Source organism: Macaca mulatta, chromosome 4 (assembly GCF_049350105.2).
Source record: "Macaca mulatta isolate MMU2019108-1 chromosome 4, T2T-MMU8v2.0, whole genome shotgun sequence".
Lineage (NCBI taxonomy): Eukaryota > Metazoa > Chordata > Mammalia > Primates > Cercopithecidae > Macaca > Macaca mulatta.
This window is the reverse complement of record NC_133409.1, coordinates 20,132,929-20,159,356: the sequence shown is the minus strand read 5'-3', so window position 1 is coordinate 20,159,356 and position 26,428 is coordinate 20,132,929. Positions and strand designations below refer to the sequence as shown.

The following is a 26,428-nucleotide window of genomic DNA, read 5'->3' as shown; positions in this document are numbered from 1 at the left end:
AACATTATTTTCCTTTTTATGTATTTTCACATTTATTTGTTGAATGAATAAATCATGAGACCAAAATGTATTATGGAAACACTATTAAAATTTAAATGACAAGGTTTTAAATGCATTTAAGTCTTTCATTTTTAAAAAGAAAATAAATAGTAAAACTGAGTAGACTATAACTTGGACAACTCATAAATAAAATTTTGCATTCATTTGACAAAATTGATACTATTTTATTTTTATATGATAGTCTAAGTTACAAATTAATGTAGATATATTCTGAAGCATTTTCCAAGCATTTGAATATTAGTCATTGTCAACAAACATTGGTAAGTTAGTAAAAACAAAAAACCCAAAACACATGAATTTATAGAAATTAAATACATTAGAAAACTCTAAATATATATACACACCCATTTGCATTGTAGATTCATTATTTTAGAAGAAATATAAATAAAATATCAACATGCTTTTAATATATAATAATAACAAAATTATCACACATTAAATGCCATAGTCCTAAGAGCTCCCCATATATTAAATCATTTTATTATGTTATGTTTTGTTCACAGTAAGCAATATATGCATCATATGCAATTATGAACATAAAAAAGCAAACATCCATGTTCCTATACCCAATTTAAGAACTTAGATATTATTGATACTAACGAAGCTACCTCTGGGCTTCCTCCATCTCCTCATGGCCTCTACCAACACTGAAAACCAGCATCCTAAGTTGTCTTATAATTCACTGATTTCCTACAACCTTTTTTGCCTGAGATGTATATTGCAAGACAATATTTATTCATTTTGCATGATTTTGAGTTTCATCAAAATAGAATCAGAGTATAAGCAGACTTCCACAATTTGCTTTTTCTCAATGATATATTTCAATGTTCCATTAAACTTTTTTCCATGTAGCTGCAGTACCTTTATTTTGACTGCTACATTTCTTTCGGTAATTATACCCCAATAAATGTATAATTCAGTGGTTTATACAATGTCCTATTGATGAAAATTTGATTTTTTTAGTCTGTTTGTAGTGCTAATATAATGCCAACAACAATTTTGTACATGTTGCTTGGTACATCTATGCAGGATACACACACATACAGAGACATAAAATTCTTAGGTCATTGGACCATAGAGTATATGATATTTAACTTCACTATTTAATTCCAAATTGTTTTCAAAAATAGTCATAGCTGTATATACTCCCATATAAAGTGTACAAGAGTTCTTATTATTCATTGGCTCAACATTACCAATTGAATTCTATTATGTTCCTAGAACTGTTCAGTATTCATGGAACTTGATTTATTCTCATAATTGTTGTACATCTGAGTGGATATAACATGCTATCTTGTTCTGATCTCAAGTTGCATTTATCCAATTATCAATAAAGTTGTATATACTCATATGTTTATTGGTCATTGCTACTTCTCTATCTGAAAAAAAACCCATCTATCTCTTTTGTCTGATTTTTTTGTATTTTTTTTTACTGATTTTTAGAAATTGTTTATACATACTGAGCATTAATTCTTTATCAGTAATGTATTTTATTAATATTTTTCCACTCTGTAGCTTGTCTTTTGATTCTCCTTTTGTTATCTGATGAACAGAAGTACTTAATTTCCATGTAGACAAATTTATCTATAATTTTTTTTAATTGCAGAAATTTAAATGGCTTCTGTAGACATTTTTTTCAGAGGACCAAGATTTTAAAGATATTTTTCCATATATTATTCTAACTTTAGAAAATTATCTTTTGTCAATCTGAAATCCTTTGGGGATATGGTATTTCATAGGAAAACAACGAATTTTTTAATATGAATAAACAAGAATCTCTATTCTCATCAGAGTTCTGCCATACCACATCAATTTTGTAACAATACTAGGCATGCACATGCATCTGCTCTGAGCTTTCTATCTTGTTTTATTGTCAATTTGTCTATTCCTACACTTATTTTTATATCACACTCTGTTTATTACCATAAATCATAATACCTGATAAGACAAGTTTCTTTTACTTCCTTGGTAGGATTAGTTCCTTATTTTTGCTTAATTTAAAATGAAAAAAATTTAGTTTTAATTTTATTTCCTTTCTTTTTTAATTTATCAAAAGCAGCATGTAAATATTGGTTCTTTAACAAATATTAAATAAAAATTTCTAAAATGTGGAAGGAATTCTGAAGATAGGTGAAATTGATAAAAATATGGAGGGATAAAAAATGGTAGCAAACTTTTTGACAGTGAGAGCAAAGGCAAATAATGATAAGATACAAACACAACTAATGTAATGTGGAAAATAACCAATCTTATTTAGCTGTCTGATAGGACTATTATATTCAAACTAAATCATTGTCATTTCTGCTCAATCTCCTTAAAGCAACACATTTTAATCAATTATAAGTTTACTTAACACAAAGAAACTACAGAGTCAAATTCATACCACAGTTTGAATTAAGAATCATGTTCTAGAAAAGTTGCCTCTAAGTCTCTTGTTCTTTTAGTCACAGTGTCATGAACAAAATTAGAGGCATATCTTCAGAATCTTGGAGTATTTTAAGTTTTGCCATGCAAAAAAATGACCTTTGTGATTTTTTTAAACAAATAAACAAATAGTCCCCTTTGTAGGTGAAATAGTACAAAGGAGAATTTATGGTACTGAATTACTATTTGGATCTCCTAACATTATGTTTGGGAATTTAAATCCATCCCATTCCTTTTCTACTTTTGGAACATAATCAGTCACTAAAGTTTATAAGGCCCCTGAAAAGAGTAAAAGACTAATCTCACTCACAAGGAACTTTTTTTTTTTTTTTAATATAACTAAAGTTTTACAATCCCAATAGGAAAACTAATATTACTTCTGCTAGTATCCACGTCAAGGTTGTCTTCTTCGATGAATGGCTTTGCCTCAGGAGGGTCCTGTAGGAAATATCCTTCCTAGATGGTTCAAGCATCTGGGGGAAAAGGCAGCAAATCATCATGGATCTTTGGCTAAGAATTTGAGGTTCCTAGTCCATATAGCTTTACACACACAACTAACTTCTCTAAATTGTATAAGCCATGATTTTCCACAGAATGCCAATCTCCTTGTTAAAAATGTGTCTTGATATTACTTAAACTCCTCAGATTATGTCCAAAATCTTCCATAAGTCCAAACAAATTTTACTTGCTCAGAAGGAAAGCTTGGATAAACAATATAAAAGTCAAGAGAGAAGAGTTCCCCATCAATTTGATGGGAAGTTTCAAGGAAAAATGACTTAGGAATGATCAAGATGCATTTTGGCAACTAGATGAAAATAATTGTATATGGAAGGAAAACAGTAGAGAATTGAGGAAATCAAGTTAAAAGCAAATCCAGAAGGTTTTTCATTGTGGACACATTTTATTTTAAGAAAGTGAGAAAATAAAGTTAGAGAGTTTTAATATGGGAAAATAAACTACTTTAGAACTATATAACATGGTGAATGTATTTGAATATTGACAGTATTCAGTATAAATGTAATTTTTATATCTTCCAGCTTATGCGTTAACACAAGAAGCCCACATAAAATAGTTCATCTTGATTGATATGATTCTAGATTTCATGGAATTCCTTGACCTGTCTGTATAAAAATTACCAGAGAATCTGCTTCATTTGTAACAAATTCTAACAATAAAAATAGTTAACACAAGCTAAAACCTCTAATTGATGTAAAACCTGCATTTGTTACATGTTAAAATGAGATAAAATGAAATATAATTTGATAATGTTGGATTACAGAACTACAAACACTCATCTGTAATTTAGAATCCATTAAAAAAAAAGTGGCATGTTGTTGCTTTTTCCTAAATCATTTGGCAGAAAAATTGACTTGAATTTGGTGGCAAAAGTTGAGCCTTAACTATAATAAAGCTTTTTTTAGTCTTTATTGCATTTAGTGTAAATATTCCTATATCTGGCAGCAGAAATACTAATATGTTTGATTGTGTAGCACTATCTATGATATGATGGGGTAATATGTACGTCATAATGCCTTTTTAAAATACAGAAAAAAAATGCTGAATTCAAAATTTATCTAGCCCCAAAAGTAGACAAAAAACTGTGGAATGGTGACACTGTTCTCCCTACATATATTTGCCTTTGCTTCTCTTAATTTAATTGTTAATAAAAGTAAGAGTTTTTATTGCATGTTATTTTTTACTTTTATTTTTAGTAAAGTACTACAGGTACCTAATTAGTAACATCAAACAGTACTATAAAACTGATAAACAAAGCAAAGAAACAAACAGTAATTCCCTGCATCCCTTTCCCCCACTGCTACTATCTGTTCTTTAGAGGCAATAAATTTCATTACATTTTTCTCCTTTTTGGAAACAATTTTGGAGATATGTCGACAATTCACCCATTGCAAGTGTACAATTTGGTGGGTTTCAGTCTATTCACATATATGTACAACCATCACCACAATTAATTATAGAACATTTTTTGTCCCATCAAACAAGGAACTCTATAGTCTTTAGCTCTCACCACCTATCACCACATTACCCTCCAATCATAATCAAACCTACTCTACTTTTTGTCCCTATGTATCCTCCAGTTCTAGACATTTAATATTAACAGAATCACAAAATATGTTTTTTTGTTTTTTTTTTTTTACTATGTTTTCACTCAAGTTTCAAGGTTCATCCATGCTATGGCATGTATTAGTACTTCATGCCTTTTTATTGCCAAATAAGATTCCATTGTACAGTTATAGGACATTTAGTATATCTATCTATCAGTTGATGGGCATTTCAATTGTTTCTGCCTTTTGACTTTTGTCAGTACTGCTACTGCAAACATTCTCACACCCAAGATGGCCAAATAGGAACAGCTCCAGCCTTCAGCTCCCAGTGTGAGTGACACAGAAGATGGGTGATTTTTGCATTTTCAACTGAGGTACTGGGTTCATCTTACTGGGCAGTGCCAGATAATCAGTGCTGGTCAGCTGGTGCAGCCCAACCAGTGAGAGCTGAAGCACGGCGAGGCATCGCCTCACCTGGGAAGTGCAAGGGGGAAGGGAATCCCTTTTCCTAGCCAAGGGACACTGAGACACACAACACCTGGAAAATCAGGTAACTCCCACCCTACTACTGTGCTTTACCAAGGGTCTTAGCAAACGGCACACCAGGAGATTATATCCCACACCTGGCCCAGAGGGTCACACGCCCATGGAGCCTTCCTCATTGCTAGCACAGCAGTCTGAGATCTAACTGCAAGGTGACAGTGAGGCTGGAGGAGGGGCGCCTGCCATTGCTGAGGCTTAAGTGGGTAAACAAAGCCACCAGGAAGCTCGAATTGGGTGGAGCCCATTGCAGCTCAAGGAGGCCAGCCTGCCTCTGTAAACTCCTCTGGGGACAGGGCATAGCTAAACAAAAAGCAGCAGAAACCTTGGCAGAGGTAAATACCCCTATCTGATAGCTTTGAAGAGAGCAGTGGAACTCCCAGCACGGAGGTTGAGATCTGAGAACGGACAGACTGCCTCCTCAAGTAGGTCCCTGACCCTGAGTAGCCTAACTGGGATACATCCCCCACTAGGTGCAGACCGACACCTCACACCTCACATGGCTGGGTGCACCTCTGAGACAAAGCTTCCAGAGCAAGAATCAGACAGCAACACTCACTGTGCAGCATTATTCTATCTTCTGCAGCCTCCGCTGCTGATACCCAGGCAAACAGAGTCTGGAATGGACCTCGAGCAGACTCCAACAAACCTACAGTTGAGGGTCCTGACTATTAGAAGGAAAACTAACAAACAGAAAGGACCCCCACACCAAAACCCCATCAGTACATCACTATCATCAAAGACCAAAGGCAGATAAAACCACAAAGATAGGGAAAAAGCAGGGCAGAAAAACTGGAAATTCAAAAAATCAGAGCACATCTTCCCCTGCGATGGAGCACAGTTCATTGCCAGCAATGGAACAAAACTGGATGGAGAATGACTTTGACGAGTTGAGAGTAGAAGACTTGAGTCGATCTAACTTCTCAGAGCTAAAGGAGGAACTACGTAACCAGTGCAAAGAAACTAAAAACCTTGAAAAAAGAATGGATGAATGGATAACTAGAATAATCAATGACCTAAAAATCAAAGACCTAAAAAGAACTGATGGAGATGAAAACCATAACACGAGAAATACGTGACAAATGCACAAGCTTCAGTAACTGACTCGATCAACTGGAAGAAAGAGTATCAGCGATTGAAGATCAAATGAATGAAATAAAGCGAGAAGACAAGTGTGGAGAAAAAAGAATAAAAAGAAATGAACAAAGCCTCCAAGAAGTATGGGATTATGTGAAAAGACCAAATCTACATCTGATTGGGATGCCTGAAAGTGACAGGGAAAATGGAACCAAGTTGGAAAATATTCTGCAGGATATAATCCAGGAGAACTTCCCCGACCTAGTAAGGCAGGTCAACATCCAAATTCAGGAAATACAGAGAATGTCACAAAGATATTCCCTGAGAAGAGCAACTCCAAGACCCATTATTGTCAGATTCACCAAAGATGAAATGAAGGAAAAAATGTTAAGGGAAGCCAGAGAGAAAGGTTGGGTTACACACAAAGGGAAGCCCATCAGACTAACAGCACATCTCTAGGCAGAAACTCTTCAAGCCAGAAGAGAGTGGGGGGCCAATATTCAACATTCTTAAAGAAATGAATTATCAACCCAGAATTTCATATCCAGCCAAACTAAGTTTCATACGTGAAGGAGAAATAAAATCCTTTACAGATAAGCAAATGCTTAGAGATTTTGTCGCCACCAGACCTGCCCTACAAGAGATCCTCAAGGAAGCACTAAACATAGAAAGGAACAACAGGTAAAAGCCATTGCAAAAACATGTCAAAATGTAAAGTCCATCAATGCTAGGAAGAAACTGCATCAACTAGTGAGCAAAATAACCAGCTGATATCATAATGACAGGATCAAGTTCACACACAACAATATTAACCTTAAATGTAAATGGACTAAATGCTCCAATTAAAAGACACAGAGAGGCAAATTGGATAAAGAGTCAAGACCCATCACTTTGCTGTATTCAGGAGACCCATCTCACATGCAGACACACATAGGCTCAAAATAAAGGGATGGAGGAAGATCTACCAAGCAAATGGAAAATAAAAAAAAAGTAGGAGTTGCAATCCTAGTCTCTGAAAAAACAGACTTTAAACCATTAAAGATCAAAAGAGACAAAGACGGCCATTACATAATGGTAAAGGGATCAATTCATCAGGAAGAGCTAACTATCCTAAATATATATGCACCCAATACAGGAGCACCCAGATTCATAAAGCAAGTCCTTAGAGACTTACAAAGAGACTTAGACTCCCATACAATAATAATGGGAGACTTCAACACCCCACTGTCAACATTAGACAGATCAACAAGAGAGAAAGTTAACAAGGATATCCAGGAATTGAACTCATCTCTGCAGCAAGCAGACCTAATAGACATCTACAGAACTCTCCACTCCAAATCAACAGAATAGACATTCTTCTCAGCACCACATCGCACTTATTCCAAATGTACAAGAACGGAAATTATAACAAACTGTCTCTCAGACCACAGTGCAATCAAACTAGAACTCAGGACTAAGAAACGCAATCAAAACCATTCAACTACATGGAAACCGAACAACCTGCTCCTGAATGACTACTGGGTACATAACGAAATGAAGGCAGAAATAAAGATGTTCTTTGAAACCAATGAGAACAAAGATACAACATACCAGAATCTCTGGGACACATTTAAAGCAGTGTGTAGAGGGAAATTTATAGGACTAAATGCCCACGAGAGAAAGCAGGAAAGATCTAAAATTGACACCCTAACATCACAATTAAAACAACTAGAGAAGCAAGAGCAAACACATTCAAAAGCTAGCAGAAGGCAAGAAATAACTAAGATCAGAGCAGAACTGAAGGAGATAGAGACACAAAAAACTCTCCAAAAAATCAATGAATCCAGGAGCTGTTTTTTGAAAAGATCAACAAAATTGACAGACCGCTAGCAAGACTAATAAAGAAGAAAAGAGAGAAGAATCAAATAGATGCAATAAAAAATGATAAAGGGGATATCACCACCAACCCCACAGAAATACAAACTACCATCAGAGAATACTATAAATACCTCTATGGAAATAAACCAGACAACCTAGAAGAAATGAATAATTTCCTGGACACTTACACTCTCCCAAGACTAAACTAGGATGAAGTTGAATCCCTGAATAGACCAATAGTAGGCTCTGACATTGAGTCAATAATTAACAGCCTACCAACCAAAAAAAGTCCAGGACCAGACAGATTCACAGCTGAATTCTACCAGAGGTACAAGGAGGAGTTGGTACCATTCCTTCTGAAAGATTCCAATCAATAGAAAAAGAGGGAATCCTCTCTAACTCAATGTATGAAGCCAACATCATCACGATACCAAAGCCTGACAGAGATACAACAAAAAAAGAGAATCTTAGACTAATATCCCTGATGAACATCGATGCAAAAATCCTCAATAAAATACTGGCAAACTGAATCCAGCAGCACATCAAAAAGCTTATCCACCATGATCAAGTGGGCTTCATCCCTGGGATGCGAGGCTAGTTCAACATACGCAAATCAATAAACATAATTCAGCATATAAACAGAACCAAAGACAAAAACCACATGATTATCTCAATAGGTGCAGAAAAGGCCTTTGACAAAATTCAACAGCTCTTCATGCTAAAAACTCTCAATAAATTCGGTGTTGATGGAACGTATCTGAAAATAATAAGAGCTATTTATGACAAACCCACAGCCAATATCATACTGAATGGGCAAAAACTGGAAGCATTCCCTTTGAAAACTGGCACAAGAGAGGGATGCCCTCTCTCACCACTCCTATTCAACATAGTGTTGGAAGTTCTGGCTAGGGCAATCAGGCAAGAGAAAGAATTCAAGGGTATTCAGTTAGGAAAAGAAGAAGTCAAATTGTCCCTGTTTGCAGACGACATGATTGTATATTTAGAAAACCCCACTGTCTCAGCCCAAAATCTCCTTAAGCTGATAAGCAATTTCAGCAGTCTCAGGATACAAAATCAATGTGCAAAAATCGCAAGCATTCTTATACACCAGTAACAAGACAAACAGAGAGCCAAATCATGAATGAACTCCCATTCACAATAGCTTCAAAGAGAATAAAATACCTAGGAATCCAACTTACAAGGGATGTAAAGGACCTCTTCAAGGAGAACTACAAACCACTGCTCAGTGAATAAAAGAGGACACAAACAAATGGAAGAACATACCATGCTCATGGATAGGAAGAATCAATATTGTGAAAATGGCTATACTGCCTAAGGCAATTTATAGATTCAATGCCATCCCCATTAAGCTACCAATGACTTTCTTCACAGTATTGGAAAAACTGCTTTAAAATTTGTTTGGAACCAAAAAAGACCCTGCATTGCCAAGGCGATCCTAAGCCAAAAGAACAAAGCTGGAGGCATCACGCTACATGACTTCAAACTATACTACAAGGCTACAGTAACCAAAACAGCATGGTACTGGTACCAAAACAGAGATACAGACCAACGGATCAGAACAGAGCCCTCAGAAATAATACCACACATCTACAGCCATCTGGTCTTTGACAAACCTGACAAAAACAAGAAATGGGGAAAGGATTCCCTATTTAATAAATGGTGCTGGGAAAATTGGCTAGCCATAAGTGGAAAGCTGAAACTGGATCCTTTCCTTACTCCTTATACAAAAATTAATTCAAGATGGATTAGAGACAAGTGGTAGACCTAAAACCATAAACACCCTAGAAGAAAACCTAGGTAATATCATTCAGGACACAGGCATGGGTAAGGACTTCATGTCTAAAACACCAAAAGCAATGACAACAAAAGCCAAAATTGACATATGGGATCTAATTAAATTAAAGAGCTTCTGCATAGCAAAAGAAACTACCATCAGAGTGAACAGGCAACCTACAGAATGGGAGAAAATTTTTGCAATCTACTCATCTGACAAAGGGCTAATATCCAGAACCTATAAAGAACTCAATCAGATTTATGAAATAAAAACAAACAACCCCATCAAAAAGTGGGCAAAGGATATGAACAGACACTTCTCAAAAGAAGACATTCATACAGCCAACAGATACAGGAAAAAATGCTCATCATCACTCACCATCAGAGAAATGCAAATCAAAACCACAATGAGATACCGTCTCACGCCAGTTAGAATGGCGATCATTAAAAAATCAGGAAACAACAGGTGCTGGAAAGGATGTGGAGAAATAGGAACACTTTTACACTGTTTGTGGGACTAGATCCTCAAGGATCTAGAACTAGAAATACCATTTGACCCAGCCATCCCATTACTGAGGATACACCCAAAGGATTATAAGTCATGCTGCTATAAAGACACATGCACACGTATGTTTATTGCGCCATGCTCACAATAGCAAAGACTTGGAATCAACCCAATGTCCATCAGTGACAGACTGGATTAAGAAAATGTGGCACATATACACCATGGAATACTATGCAGCCACAAAAATAGGATGAGTTTATGTCCTTTGTAGGGACATGGATGCAGCTGGAAACCATCATTCTCAGCAAACTATTGTAAGAACAGAAAACCAAATACCACATGCTCTTACTCATAGGTGGGAATTGAACAATGAGATCACTTGGACACACGAAGGGGTGCATCACACACTGGGTCCTATTGTGGGGAGGGGGTAGGGGGGAGGGATAGCATTAGAAAATATACCTAACATAAATGACGAGTTAATGGATGAAGCACACCAACATGGCACATGTATACACATGTAACAAACCTGCACATTGTTCACATGTACCCTAGAACTTAAAGTATAGTAATTAAAAAAAAAAACAAAACAAAACTTTCTCATGTCTGTTTTTGCTTCAATGCCTGTTTTCAGTTCTTTCGTGTGTAGAGCAAGGAGAATTGCTTCATATAGTAATTCTATGTTCATTTAAGTGCGAACTCCCAAACTGTTTACAACAGAGACTGCATCATTTTACATTCCCATCAGTAATTTATGAGAATTCTAATTTCTCTTCATCCTTGATGACATTTATTATTTTCCTTTATAAAAAATTCTGGCCATCCTAATGAGTATGAATTGGTGTCTAATTGTGATTTTGAATTGTATCTTCATTATCACTAATAATATTAAGCATCTTTTCAAGTGTATATTGATCATTTGTATACCTCCCCTGGAGTATTATCTATGCAGATCCTTGTCCCATTTATATATTGAATTACTTGTCTTTTTATTCTTGAGTTTTTAGAGTCATTACATATTCTAATATAAAATCCTTATTAGATATATGATTTGGAAATATTTTATCTGATTCTCTTTATTATTTTCCTTTTTTGACAGTGTACTTTGATGCACAAATGTTTTACATTTTGAGAGTACTATTTGTCTATTTTTTCTTTGGTCTTGAATTTTTGATGTCATATCTAAGAAATGATCACCAAATACTAGACCATGAAGATTTATCCCCCAAATTTTTTCAAATAATTTTCTAATTATAGCTCTTAAATGTAGGTATTTTATCAATTTTGTGTTAATTATTGTATATTATATTAGGCAAGAGTCTCACTTCACTGTTTTGCATACGCTATCCAGTTGTCCCTCCACCGTTTGTTGAAAAGATAGACTATTATTTCCCCCATTTAACAGTCTTGGCAGTCTTGTTGAAAATAAGTTGGTCATAGATACATATTTTTTTCCTGGATTCTCAATTTATCCCATTGGTCTATATATTTATCTTTATGTCAGTAAGATTGTCTTGACTACCATTGTTTTGTACTAGGTTGTGAAAATAGGAAGCGTAATTTCTTCAACAGTGGCATAGTCATGGTTCATTGCAACTTTGAACTCCTGGACCCAAGAGATCTTCCTACCTTGACCTTCTGAGTAGCTGGGACTACAGGCATGTGCCACCACACCTGGCTATTTTTTTTTTACATATATATGTTTTGTAGAAATGGAGTTGCACTATGTTGCCCAGGCAGATCTCAAACTCCTAGATTCAAGAAAACTCTTCTTACTAGTACTATTACTTCAAACTTTTTCAAGATTTCCTTGGTTACTCTGGGTTCCTTCCAATTGCATATACATGTTAGAATCAGAGTATCAAGTTCTAAAACAAAGTCAACTAGGCTTCTGATAAGGATTACATTCAATCTATAGGTAAATCTGGGAAAAGACTGCCATCTTAACATATTAAGTCTTCTGATCCATGAACATAAGATGTTAAAAAATTTGTTATATCGTTTTAAATTACTTTCAACAGTAATTTGTGGTTTTTATAACAAAATTATTACACTTCTTTTGTTAAATTTATTTCTAAATATTTTATTATTTAATGCTATGGTAAATAAAATGTTTTTAATCTAATTTTCAGATTATAAATTACAAGTTTATAGAACTACAATTAATTTTTATTCCTGAGTCTTATATCCTAAAACCTTACTGAATTCGTTCATTTTTCCTAGTAATTTTGTAATGAATTCCTTAAAATTATTTATAAAAAAGATCATGCCATTTATGAGACATAAAGATTTAGATGCTTTTTCTGTATTTATTGATAAAATCATATAATTTTTTATTCTATTTCTATGATATTGATATGGTTTGGCTGTGTCCTCACCCAAGTCTCATCTTGAATTGTAGCTCCTACAATTCCCACATGTTGTGGGAAGAAAACAGTGGGACGTAATTGAATCATGGGGGCAGGTCTTTCCTGAGCTGTTCTTGTGACAGTAAGTCTCATGAGATCTTGTGGCTTTATAAGGGGGAGTTTCCCTGCACAAGGTTTCTCTTTGCCTGCTGCCAGCCGTGTAGGACATGACTTGCTCCTCCTTGCCTTCTGCCATGATTGTGAGGCCTCCCCAGCTACATGGAACTGTGAATCCATTAAACCTCTTTGGCAAGTTGCCCAGTTTTGTGTATGTCTTCATCAGCAGTGTGAAAATGCACTAACACAGATGTCTTATATTAACTGATTCTTAAATGTTAAAGCAATCTTTTATTACTGGGATAAATCCCACTTTATTATGGTATTTACTTATTTTATATATTTTTAGTATCAAATTGCTAGTGTTTTGTAGAGATTTTGTGCTTATATTCATAGGAGATATTGTTCTGTAGTTTCCCTGTGATAGCTTTGTCTGGTTTTGGTTACTATTACTAGGTTTATAGAATAAAATTGAGAGGTGTTCCTTCCTCTTCTGTTTTTTGCTAGAGTCTGTGAAGAAGTGGCATTAGTTTTTTCTTTTTATTTATTTTTCTTCCTGAGACAAATCTATCTCTGTCACCCAGGCTGGAGTGCAATGACACAATTCATTGCAACTTTGAATTCCCAGACCCAAGGGATCTTCCTATCTTGGCCTCCTGAGTAGCTGAGATTATAGGCGTGTGCCACCTCACCTGGCTATATTTTTTATTTTGTTCATAGAAATGGGGTGGCACTATGTTGCCCAAGATAGTATCAAACTCCTAGATTCAAGCAATCCTCCCACCTTGGCCTCACAACATGCTGAGATTACAGACACGAACCACTGTGCTGGGCCAGTCTCAATTTTTCTTTAAATGTTTAATGTAATTTACCAGTGAAGCTGCCTTAGCCTGAGCTTTTTTGTGTGTGTATAGTTATTTTGTTTACTAACTCACTTGTCAGTATATGCAGATTGTCTAATTTCTTCTTGAGTCAGTTCAGGAATTTGTGCTTTTCTGTTCATTAATCTATTTCATCAAAATTTTCTAATTTATTGACATAATTTTCATAGTGTTCCTTTATATTCTCTTTTTTCCTGAAATGTCAGTTGTAATGCTTCCTTTTTCTTTTCTGTTTTCAGTAATTTGGATCTCTTCTTTTTTTAACTGGTCAATCTATCAAAATAATTTTCAATTTGTTAGTCTTTTCAAATAACCAGCTTTGGTAACAATGATTTTTTTACTCTATTGTTTAGTCTTTATTTTATTAATTTTGGTTCTAATCTTATCATTTCTCTCTTTTTGATTGCTTTAGATTTAGTTTGTTCTTCTTTTTCCAATGTCTTAAGCAGAAAAATAGATTATTTGTTATGTTTTTTCTTAATGTGGGTATATTTATAATTACGATGGGCATAATTATTATAATTGGTATAGGTTTAGGTATATCCTATAAGTTTGGGTACGTTTTTTCTACATTTTCATTCACCTCAAAATATTTTGTAATTTCCTTTTTGATTTTCTCTTCAGCTCATTGGGCGTTTAAGTGTGTGCTATTTAATTTTCCACATACTTGTGAGATTCTCATATTTCTTTCTCTTATTGATTTATAATTTCACTTCATTGTGGTTGAAGAACATACTTTATAATATGTCTATCCTCTTAAATTTGTTCAGGTTTGTTTTATTACCTAATCTATAGTGTACCTTGGTAGATAGTCCATGTGTACTTGAAAATAATATATACTCATTCTTGAATGGAATGTTCTATAGACATCTGTTAGGCCTACTTGGTGTGTAGCATTTTTCCAGTCTCTCAGCTATGAAAATACTTGTAGCAAAAGCTGACAGAAATGAAGGGAGAAATAGATAGTCCCACAATAATAGTTGGAGACTATAAAACCCAAATTTCAATATGGATAAAACAAATATGCACATATATTAATAACTGGCATATCTTCCTGATGAATTGACCTTTTGATTATTATGAAGGGCTTCTCTTTATCTCTAATAATAGTTTGTTGTTTAAATTTTGTCTGACGTTAGTATGGCTACTTCAAATTTCTTATCATTGCTGATTGTATAACATATTTTTCCATCCTTTTACCTATAATCTATTTGTATCTTTGAATTTAATTTATAGTACTTATAAATAGTATATAGTTGGATTTTTAAAAATCCAGTCTGGCAATCTCTGCATTTTGATTGGGTTATATAGTTCACTCACATTTAATATATTATTAGTTTTAAAATAAATTTTGTTGTCTATATGTAAGGCATACTTCATGATATTATGAGATACATATATAGTAAGGTGGTTACTATAGTGAAACAAATTAACATATTTATAATCTTATGTAATTACCCATTTTCTCCCCTGTGGCAAGAGCAGCTATGAAGGCATTTTGAAAAGTTCATAAAAAGAGATTAAAACATAGAATTCAAATATAAAAGCAAAAAATAAAAACTCCATTTCCCAACATAAGCTCCATTAATTCAAGACACTTTCGTGAGAACTAATACCAGCCATTTAGTCCATTCCTAAAGATCTGAAAGTCCTGGGAACTTAACATGTCAATGTAGTCATTTTCATATTACTAACTGATGAAAAAATAATAGATACCCTTTAAACATTTTTTAAGATTAAGAAACAAAAAAAAAGTCAGAGGAAGCTAAGTTAGAACTGTAAGGTGGATGCCTAATGATTTTCCATCAAAACTCTCACAAAATTGCCCTTGTTTGATAAAAAGAATGAGCAGGAACATTGTCGTCGTGGAGTACTCTCTGATGATTTCCTGGCAGCATTTTTCTGCTAAAGCTTAGGCTTTCTTAAGACATTCACAGCTATTATCATTTTTTGGTCCTCCAGAAAGTCAACAAGCAAACTTCTTTTTTTTGGCATCTCAGAAAACTGTATCCATAACCTTTGCTTTTGACTGGTCTGTTTTTGTTTTGACTGGACTACTACCACCTCTTGGTAGCCATTGCTTTGTCTTCAAGATCATACTGGTAAAGTCATGTTTAATTTCCTATTAAAATTCTTCACAGAAATGCTTTGGGATCTTGATCCCACTTGTTTAAAATTTCCATCGAAAGCTCTGTTCTTCTCTGCAGCTGATCTCTGTGCAATGGTTTTGGCACCTATCATGTGAAAAGTTTGCTCAACTTTAATTTTTCAGTCAGAACTGTGTACACTGAAACAGTGGAGATGTCTATGATGTTGGCTATTGTTTCTGCTGTAATTTGTCAGCCCACTTCAATTAGGGCATGAACAAGTTAATTTTTTTCATGCAAATTAATGTGGATGGTCTGCCCACTGCAGGCTTTATATTCAACATTGTCTGGTCTATTCTTAAAATGAGTTATTAATTTGTGAACTACTGATTTCGTTGGACCATTATCTCTATAGACTGTTTGTAAAGCATCAATTATTTAGCCATTCTTCCACCCAAGCTTCACCACCAATTTGATGTTTGTTCTTGTTTCAATTTTAGCAGAATTCATGTTGCTCTGGTAGGGGTTTTTTCAAACTAATGTCTTATCCTTTTTGTTGTTATTGTTAATAATTTCAACTTTTATTTCAGATTTAGGTATAGATGCTGATTTGTGGCCTTCAGTGGGGGTACCTCCAGGTAGGAGAGAAACTGAGGCAACCAAGGTCTGAAGCAGACCCCTAGCAAACCACATCAGCCCTACAGTAGAGTAGCCTTACTGTTAAAAAAAAAAAAAAAAAAAAAAAAAGACAAACAGAAAACAACAACAAGAACATTAACAAATAAAAGACCACCCAAAAATCTCATTCAGAGGTCAGTAACCTCAAAGATTGAAGGTAGGCAAGCCCACAGAGATGAAAATCAATGCAAAAATGCTGAAAACTCAAAAGCCAGAGCACTTCTCCTCCAAATGACCACAACACTTTTCCAGTAAGGGCAAAGAATTAGGCTGAGGATGAGATAGCTGAGTTGACAGAAGTATGCTTCAGAAGGTGGGTAATAATGAACTTTGATGACCTAAAGGAACATGTCATAACCCAACTAAAGAAGCTAAGAAACATGATAAAACCACACAGAAGCTGATAGCCAGAAGAACCAGTTTAGAGAGGAACATAACTGACCTAATAGAGCTGAAAAACACAACACAAGAACTTCACAATGCAATCATAAGTATCAGTAGCAGAATAGACCAGTGGAGGAATCTCTGTGATGGTTAATACAGAGTGTCAGCTTGATTGGATTGAGGGATACAAAGTATTAATCCTGGGTGTGTCTGGGTAGGTGTTGCCAAAAGAGATTAACATTTGAGTCAGTGGACTGGGAAAGGCAGATCCACCCTTAATCTGGTGGGCACAATTTAATCAGCTTTCAGTGCATATAAAGCAGGCAGGAAAACATGAAAAGGAGAGATGGGCCAGCCTCCCAATCTACATCTTTCTCCCGTGCTGCTGGATGCTTCCTGCCCTCGAACATCAGACTCCAACTTCTTCAGTTTTGGGACCCAGACTGGCTCTCCTTGCTCCTCAACTTGCAGACAACCTATTGTGGGATGCTGTGATGATGTAAGTTAATATTCAATAAACTCATATATATATATATATATATATATACTATTATATTTGTCCCTCTAAGAGAACTCTAATACAATCTCAGAGCTTGAAGTCTATCTTTCTGAAATAAGACAGGCAGACAAGAAGAGACAACAATAGACAAAATGAATGAAAAGTAATGAACAAAACCTCCAAGAATTGTGGGATTATGTAAAGACGGAACCTACAACTGTTTGGGGTTCCTTGAAAGAGACAGGGAAAATGGAGCCAAGTAGAAAAACATACTTCAGGATATCATCCAGGAGAACTTCCCCAACCTAGAAAAACAAGCCAACATTCAAATTCAGGAAATGCAGAGAACCCCAGTAAGATATTCTACAAGAAGATCAACCCCAAGACATGTAATAGATTCTCCAAGGTTGAAATGTAAGAAAAAATGTTAAGGGCAGCTGGGTGCAGTGACTCATGACTGTAATCCCAGCACTTTGGGAGGCCAAGGCCGACAGATCATGAGGTAAGGAATTCAAGACCAGCCTGGCCAGCATAGTGAAACTCTGTCTCTACTAAAAATACAAAATTTAACCAGGCATAGTGGTACACACTTATAATCCCAGCTACTTGGGAGGCTGAAGCAGGAGAATTGCTTGAACTTGAACCCAGGAGACGGAGGTTGCAGTGAGCTGAGATCAAGTCACTGCACTCCAGCCTGGGCAACAGAGCAAGACTAGGTCTCAAAAAAAAAAAAAAAAAAAAAAAAATGTTAAGGGCAACCAGAGAGACAGGCCAGGTTGCCTACAAAGGGAAACCCAATCAGATTAACAGCAGACCCAACCCTATAAACCAAAAGAGTTTGGAGGCTGATACTCGCATTCTTGAAGAAAAGAATTTCCACCCCAGAATTTCATATCCTACCAAACTAAGTTTCATAAGCAAAGGAGAAATAAGATACCATTCAGACAAGCAAATACTGAGAGAAATTGTCACCACCAGACCTGTTTTGCAAGAACTCCTGAAGGAAGCACTAAATATAAAAAAGGAAAAACTGTTACCAGCCACTACAAAAACACATTGAAGTACACAGACCAGTGATACTATGAAGCAACCACATAAACAAGTCTGCATAAAAACCAGTTAGCATCATAATGACAGGATCAAGTGCACACATAACAATACCAACCTTAAATGTAAATACTAACTTTAAATGTAAATGCCCTAATTAAAAGGCACAAAATAGCAAGCTGGAAAAAGAGACAAAATCTATTGGTATGCTGTCTTCAAGAGACCCATCTCACATATGAGACTCAGAATAAAGAGAAGGAGGTAAATTTACCAAGCAAACAGAAAACAGAAAAAAGCAGGATTGCAATCCCGGCTTCTGACAAAACAAGCTTTAAGCCAAAAACCATCAAAAAAGATGAAGAAGAGCATTACATAATGGTAAAGGGTTCAATTCAACAAGAAGAGCTAAGTATCCTAAATATATATGCACTTAATACAGGCATACTTTAACAATACTAACCTTTTCATAAACTAACTAACCAGTTTCATAAAGCCAGTTCTCAGACAGCTACAAAGAGACTTAGACTCCCACAAAATAATAATGAAAGACTTTAACATGCCACTGACAATATTACACAGATCATCAAGATAGAAAATTAACAAAGATATCCAGGACCTGAAATCAGTTCTGGATCAAGGGGACCTGATAGGTATCTACAGCATTCTCCACTCCAAAACAACAGAATATACTTCTTCTGAATACAGTCTTCTCATCACCACACGGCACTTACTCTAAAACTTATCACATAATCAGAACTGAAACACTCCTCAGCAAATGCAAAAGAATTGAAGTCAAAACATACATTCTCTCAGACCATAGCACAATCAAATTAGAACTTAAGATGAAGAAACTCTCTCAAAACCACAAAACTACATGGAAATTGCACAACCTGCTCCTGAATGATTCTTAGGTAAATAATGAAATTAAGGAAAAAATCAAGAAGTTCTATGAAATTAATGAGACCAAAGAGAAAGCATACCAGAATCTCTGGAATACAGCTAAAGCAGTGTTAAGAGGGAGATTTTTAGTACCAAATGCCCGTATCAAAACCCTTGAATTATCTCAAGTTAACAACCCAACATCTGCACTAAAAGAGACAGAGAACCAAGAGCAAACAAATCCTAAATCTAGCAGAATACAAGAAATAACCAAAATCAGAGCTGAACTGAAGGAGATAGAGGCACAAGAAAAAAAACTCTTCAAAAAATCAATGAATCTGGGAGCTTTTTTTTTTTTTTTTCTCCTGAAAATTTTAATAAAATAGACTGCTAGCTAGACTAATAGAAAAGAGAGAAGGAGCAAATAAACACAATCAGGAATGATAAGGGGGATATCACCACTGACCCCACAGAAATACAAATAACCATCAGAGAATATTATAAACACATCTATGCACATAAAGTAGAAAATCTAGAAGAAATGAACAAATGCCTGGACACACAATTTCCAAGACGGAACCAGGAAGAAATTGAATCCCTGAATAGATCAATAGTGAGTTCTGAAATTGAGGCACTGATAAATAATCTACAAACCTAAAAGAGCCCAGAACCAGATGGATTCACAGCTGAATTCTACCACAGGTACAAAGAAGGACTGGTACCATTTCTTCTAAAACTATTCCAGAAAAATTGAAGAGTAGAGACTCCTCCCTAACTGGTTCTATGAGGGCAGGATCATCCCAGTACCAAAACCTGACAGAGATACAACAACAACAAAACTTCAGGCCGATATCCCTGATGAACATTAATGCAAAAATCCTCAATAAAGTACCAGCAAACTGAATTCAGTGGCACATCAAACATATTATCCACCACAAACAAGTCAGCTTCTTCCCCAGGATGCCAGGCTGGTTCAACGTACACAAATCCATCAATGTAATTCATCACATAAACAGAACTAAAGACAAAAACAACATGATTATTTCAACAAATGCAGAAAAGGTCTCAAAATAATAAGAGTCATATATGACAAACCCACAGCCAATATCATACTGAATGGGCTAAAGCTGGACACATTCCCCCTGAAAACTGGCACTAGACAAGGATGCCCTCTCTCACCACTCCGATTCAATGTGTTACTGGAAGTTCTGACCAGGGCAATCAGGCAAGTGAAAAGAAATAAAATGTATTCAGACAGGAAGAGAGGAAGCCAAATTGTCTCTGTTAGCAGATGACAGGATTCTATGTTCAGAAAACTCCATTGTCTCAGCCCCAAAGCTTCTTAAGCTGATAGGCAACTTCAACTGATAAGCAACTTATGTCTCAGAATGTAAAATCAATGTGCAAATATTGCTAGCATTACTATACACTAACATCAGGCAAGCAGAGAGCCAAATCATGAGTGAGCCCTCTTCACAATTGCTACAAAAAAAAAAAAAAAAAAAAAAAAAGGAATACAGCTAAAAAGGGAAATGAAAGACCTCTTCAAGGAGAACTACAAACCACTGTTCAAGGAAATGAGAGAGGACAGAAACAAATGGAAAAACATTCCATGCTCATGGATAGGAAGAATCAATATCATGAAGATGGCCATACTGCCTGAAGTAATTTATAGATTCAAGCTATTCCTATTAAACTACCATTGGCCTTCTTCGCAGAATTAGAAAAAACTATTTTGAAATTCATATGGAACCAAAAAAGAACCCAAATAGCCAAGACAATCCCAAGCAAAAAGAACAAAACTGAAGACATCTTGCCACCGAACTTCAAAATATACTACATGGTTACAGTAACCAAAACAGCATGGTCCTGGTATAAAAACAGACACATAGACCAATGGAACAGAATAGATAACTCAGAAATAAGACTGCACCTACAACCATCTGATCTTCAACAAACCTGACATAAACAAGCAATTGGGAAAGGGCTCCATGTTTAATAAATTGTGCTGGCAATAATGGCTAGTTATATGCAGAAAACTGAAACTGTACCCCTTCCTTACACCATATACCAAAATTAACTCAAGATGGATTAAAATAAAGACTTAAATGTAAAACCCTAAACTACAAAAATCCTAGAAAAAAACTCTATGCAGTACCATTCAAGACACAGGCACAGACAAAGATCTCATGATGAAACACCAAAAGCGATTGCAACAAAAGCAAAAATTGACAAATGGAATTTAATTAAACTAAAGAGCTTCTGCACAGCAAAAAAAAAAAAAAAAAAAAAAATCAATAGAGTAAACAGACAACCTACAGAATGGGAGAAAATTTTTGAAATGTATCCATCTGACAAAGGTCTAATATCCAGAGTCTATAAGGAACTTAAATGAATTTACAAGAAAAAAACAATCTACTAAAAGGCGAGCAAAGGACATGAACAGACGCTTCTCATGCAGCCAAAAAACATATGAAAAAAAGCTTAATGTCACTGATCATTAGAGAAATGCAAATCAAAATCACAATGAGATACCATCTCATGCCAGTCAGAATGGCTATTATTAAAAAGTCAAAAAACAACAGATGCTGATGAGGTTGTGGAGAAAAATAAACACTTTTTTAGTGTTGATGGAAGTATAAATTAGTTCAACCATTGTAAAGACATAGAGGCAGAAATACCATTCGACCCAGCAATCCCATTACTGAGTATGTACCCAAAGAAATACAAATCATTCTATTACAAAGATACATGCATGCGTATGTTCATTGCAGCACTGTTCACAATAGCAAAGACATGGAGTCAACTCAAATACCCATCAACGATAGACTGGATAAAAAATAATGTGTGCAATGCTATGCAGTCACAAAAAAGGAACAAGATCATGTCCTCTGCAGGACATGAATGGAGGTGGAAGTCATTATCTTCAGCCAACTAACCCAGGAACAGAAAACCAAACACCATATGTTCTCACTTATAAGTGGGAGCTGAATGATGAGAACATATGGACACAGCAAGGGGAACATCACAAACTGGGTCCTGTCCAGGGCAATGCGGGAAGGGAGAGCATCCGTAAAAATAGCTAATGGATGCTGGGCTTAAAATCTAGGTGATGGGATGACCTATGCAGCAAACATGGCACATGCCTGTTTTTTTTTTTTGTTTTGTTTTTTTTGTTTTTTTGTTTTGTTTTTTTTTTTTTTTAAACACAGAGTTTCGCTCTTGTTGCCCAGGCCTCAGTGCAATGGTGTGATCTTGGCTCACTGCAGCCTCTGCCTCCCAGGTTCAAGCGATTCTCCTGCCTCAGCCTCCCAAGTAGCTGGGATTACAGGTATGTGCTACCACCCCTGGCTAATTTTGTATTTATAGTAGAGATGTGGTCTCTCCATGTTGGTCAGGCTGGTCTCAAACTCCCGACCTCAGGTGATTCACCTGCCTTGGCCTTCCAAAGTGTTGGGATTACAAGCATAAGTCAAGCCCCTGCACCCTGCCCATGGCACATGTTTACCTGTGTAACAAACCTGCAAATCCTGCACATGTACCCCTGAACTTAAAAATTGAAAAGAAAAAAATAGAAGACCCAAATGAAAATACTAGAAATTAAAAGTACAATGGCGAAAGCATCTGTTTTAATGGTCTTTATTTTGTCATACATAGCCCTTAAAAAACAGATGCCTATCTATTTTTTTCCTTAATTTTCCTGTGCCTCTACCTCCAATAAATCCTGTATTCCTGACAAACTGAATGTAATGACCTTTCCAAAATATACCACACTATTAATAATCTTGAGTCTTTGTGGAAAGGATTTTCTCTACATGGAATTCCTACTGCACCACCCTCCATATACATACACTTACAAGCTCTCTCTCTCTTATTCACCAAATTCTTACTCATTATCAAAACTCAGCTTAAATATCACCTTCTGGTGAATCTTTCACTCATCAATGAAGAGTGAGTACTCTACTTTTTGTTTCCAAATTATATTGTTTCTGAATTTGCAGTCATATTCACTACCTGCTATTATAACTATTCTCTTTGCATGTGTGTGCTTACTACTACTTGAAAGCATGAAATGTCTCTTTAATATTTAACCCTCTGCTCTTAGCAATATGCACGGTACATATTAAAAAGGCTCAATAATTGCCTGTGGCTTGAAGAAATAAATGGGATAAATCACAATTTTAATAATGCAATTTATTAACAATGTTGCTATAAAACTTTGTACCTTAATTCTGTAGCAGATGCTGGTGGTATCTAGCCCACATCTCCTTTTCTTTCGTTATATGGGTGTACTCTTATCTGAATTTTATCTTCCAGCATCTGCACTTTTGGCTTGAGCCCTTTCAAAGAATGTTGAAGTCTGTTTTCTGCAGAAGTGCATCACACTAAAGTTGTATGATTAACACACTCCAGCAGGAGCCCTTAACCAATGACTAGCAGAAGTTAGTGTATACACAGGAGTTGGTGTATCCCCCATCTTCCTCTCCTTTCAAATGGAATAACTCTCAGGCTATGTTTGGCAGTGTTTTCCCAGAGTTAGCTAGCGAAATTAAGCTCCGGTTTTCCACAGTATTAGCTTGTTAGATAATGCACCTCTAGTAGGCTTTCTGATTTTTCTCATGTCACTTGTCTATTTACCTAAAAGGTATTTAGGAAGACAGGTTGCACCTTCTAAATAATCTCCTGTTACTCAAGTCCTTATCTCACTATCTGCTTCTTGGAAAAGCCAAATTAAGGCATATTCACATGTGAATTTACCCGCTTTCTACATTTTACATTTGATCATATGTCTTTGAGAAAACTATTGTATAAATTGTATGCATTATATTAAATGTCTTAGAACATTAACTAGAGTCACTTTGCAAGAATTAAAAAACAAGCCTTTGCTCATCTGTGAATTTATGTCATGTTTGTAAGCTCCTATAGTTCTATGCAGTATGTTGGTTATTTTAATAGTATCAGTAGGAAGGAGAAAGGTCTACAGAAAATGTTAAAAGTACTTATTGAAAGCAAAATACTTATTGAAATACCCACAAAGAAGTAACAAAGATATACTCCATAATCGTCAACATAATTATCAAGTCTTGAGATTCACAGGTATTTAATGATGAAAAATGATGCCATGTTTATGAAACTCTATAATCATGGAAATCACTACATAGCCAGCTGCTTCCTAGGCAGCCACTTTATCATGACATGTCTTTTTCTTTAAATGTCAAGTTCTTTTATGACTTTCTTTAGTTTGATTTGTGATTTTGTGGAGAGTATTATAGGTGACATAGCTTTCTTTCATCTTGCGGAAATTACAAGCCTAGCCTAAATTACACTCATGCAGGTGTGGAAAGGGAAAAAAGGATATTGGTAGCTGGTGACATTGAGTTGTGGCAGGCTATGTCAACGGGACTGAAATGATTCCCCTATGCTACCTTACAGGCTAAATGAGACACCTAGAGCACTTTCATTGGACTTCCCTGGTTTAACCATTACCTCTAGTCTAATATAATTTCAAGCACATAAAAAACTCATTTTTGAATGAGGAAGAGAGTGACAGTCAAATCTTACTTTCAGAGATAGTATGATGGAATTTTAACTTGACTTTTTGCACTACCTCTAGTTTACAACAGATGTGATTTGTACTATGTAGGCTTCTCAGGATTGTAGACTAGTTGAGGTGTTTCACATTGAACTATCTCATTGATTTTTCAAATCTCTAATCTTGTCCTAGGGAATACACACACACTTTTTTTTTTTAACCACTGTATAATTTTCTGGCCCTGTTCTTTTTTGACTATTCCTCCTAAACGTTAAATTGCTTTGATTTAATCCTCACCAGACTTTTATAAAGAACCTGTCCTTTTTGAAATGCTAACTCTGGGCTCTGACTATTATTTCCCATGGTGAATTTTTATTTCTATCAAGGAAATGTTATTGAGATGGATGTGGTCTCTCTTTCTGGTGCCAATAATAATTTCTTATAGTATTATAACTAAGTGAAAGAGTAATGCAAAATATATTAATATCCATTAACACATTCTTTTCTAGGACTGTAGGGAAAGTGAGATCTCACAGGACAAATGCCATCGTGAATGAAAGTGTCCTGGGAATAGGGCAGAGTTCTATAATTGCAATTTGCCCTATTGCTAATGTCCTGGGCTTCATGGAGTTGTATGAAATAGGAGCCAGGTGGAAGACTGCACATTTGGCTCTACAACATGGAGTATTGACGAGTTCAACTATAAGAAGTTAAATCCATAATTTAGTAAAAAACATATAAAACAGCAAACCAAACCCATCCTGACTCTTGAGCTTCTTCTCTCTGTATATTATATTTGTCTCCTTTGTGAGCTCCTGTTACTCTAAAGCTATTTGCATTTGTAATTCCTGAGATTCTGTGCACTTTTTCTCCTCTTCTACTGGTGCCTTCTATCTCTCTATAATGTCATCCCTCCTCAAGGTTGTATCTATTTCTTTATTCTAACGACTCAAATAAAGATTCTTTTTCTCCTAAATTCCTGATAGAAATAGGCAGATTTCTTCTAGGCACATCCACTTAGAGTATTTCATGGAAACCTCAAAGGCAAACATATACTGATAATTAATTGTCACTGTGCTAGGCACATATTATATATTCACAACAGTTCTGTGAGATATCTGTTGTCCTTTTGTTAAATATGAGAGAAATAGGAGAACTCAATAAGGGAAATAAACTGCCTTAGTCACCAGTAACTGGCATATCTGGTTTATATAACTCCACAAATAATCTAGTTCATACCATATTATCAGGTAAACTTCCAAAAGAAATCTCCAAACAGAGCACATCATTGTTCACTTGATCTATTTCTGTAGGAATGCTTTTAAACTGTTGGTGGGAGTGTAAATTAGTTCAAACATTGTGGAAGACAGTGTGGCGATTCCTCAGGGATCTAGAACTAGAATTACCATTTGACCCAGCAATCCCATTACTAGGTATACACCCAAAGGATTATAAATCATGCTACTTTAAAGACACATGCACACATATGTTTTTGGCGGCACTATTCACAATAGCAAAGACTTGGAACCAACCCAAATGTCCATCAGTGATAGACTTGATTAAGAAAATGTGGCACATATACACCATGGAATATTATGTAGCCATAAAAAAGGATGAGTTCACGTTCTTTACAGGGACATGAATGAAGCTGGAGC

At 35.5% G+C, this 26,428-nt stretch overlaps 1 protein-coding gene across 1 annotated transcript in view; it reads left to right on the top strand.

Moving 5' to 3' along the window:
* LOC144340642 (uncharacterized) overlaps positions 1-26,428 on the top strand; it is a 260,636-nt gene that overhangs the window by 128,134 nt on the left and 106,074 nt on the right. The gene's annotated exons all lie outside the window — the stretch shown is intronic.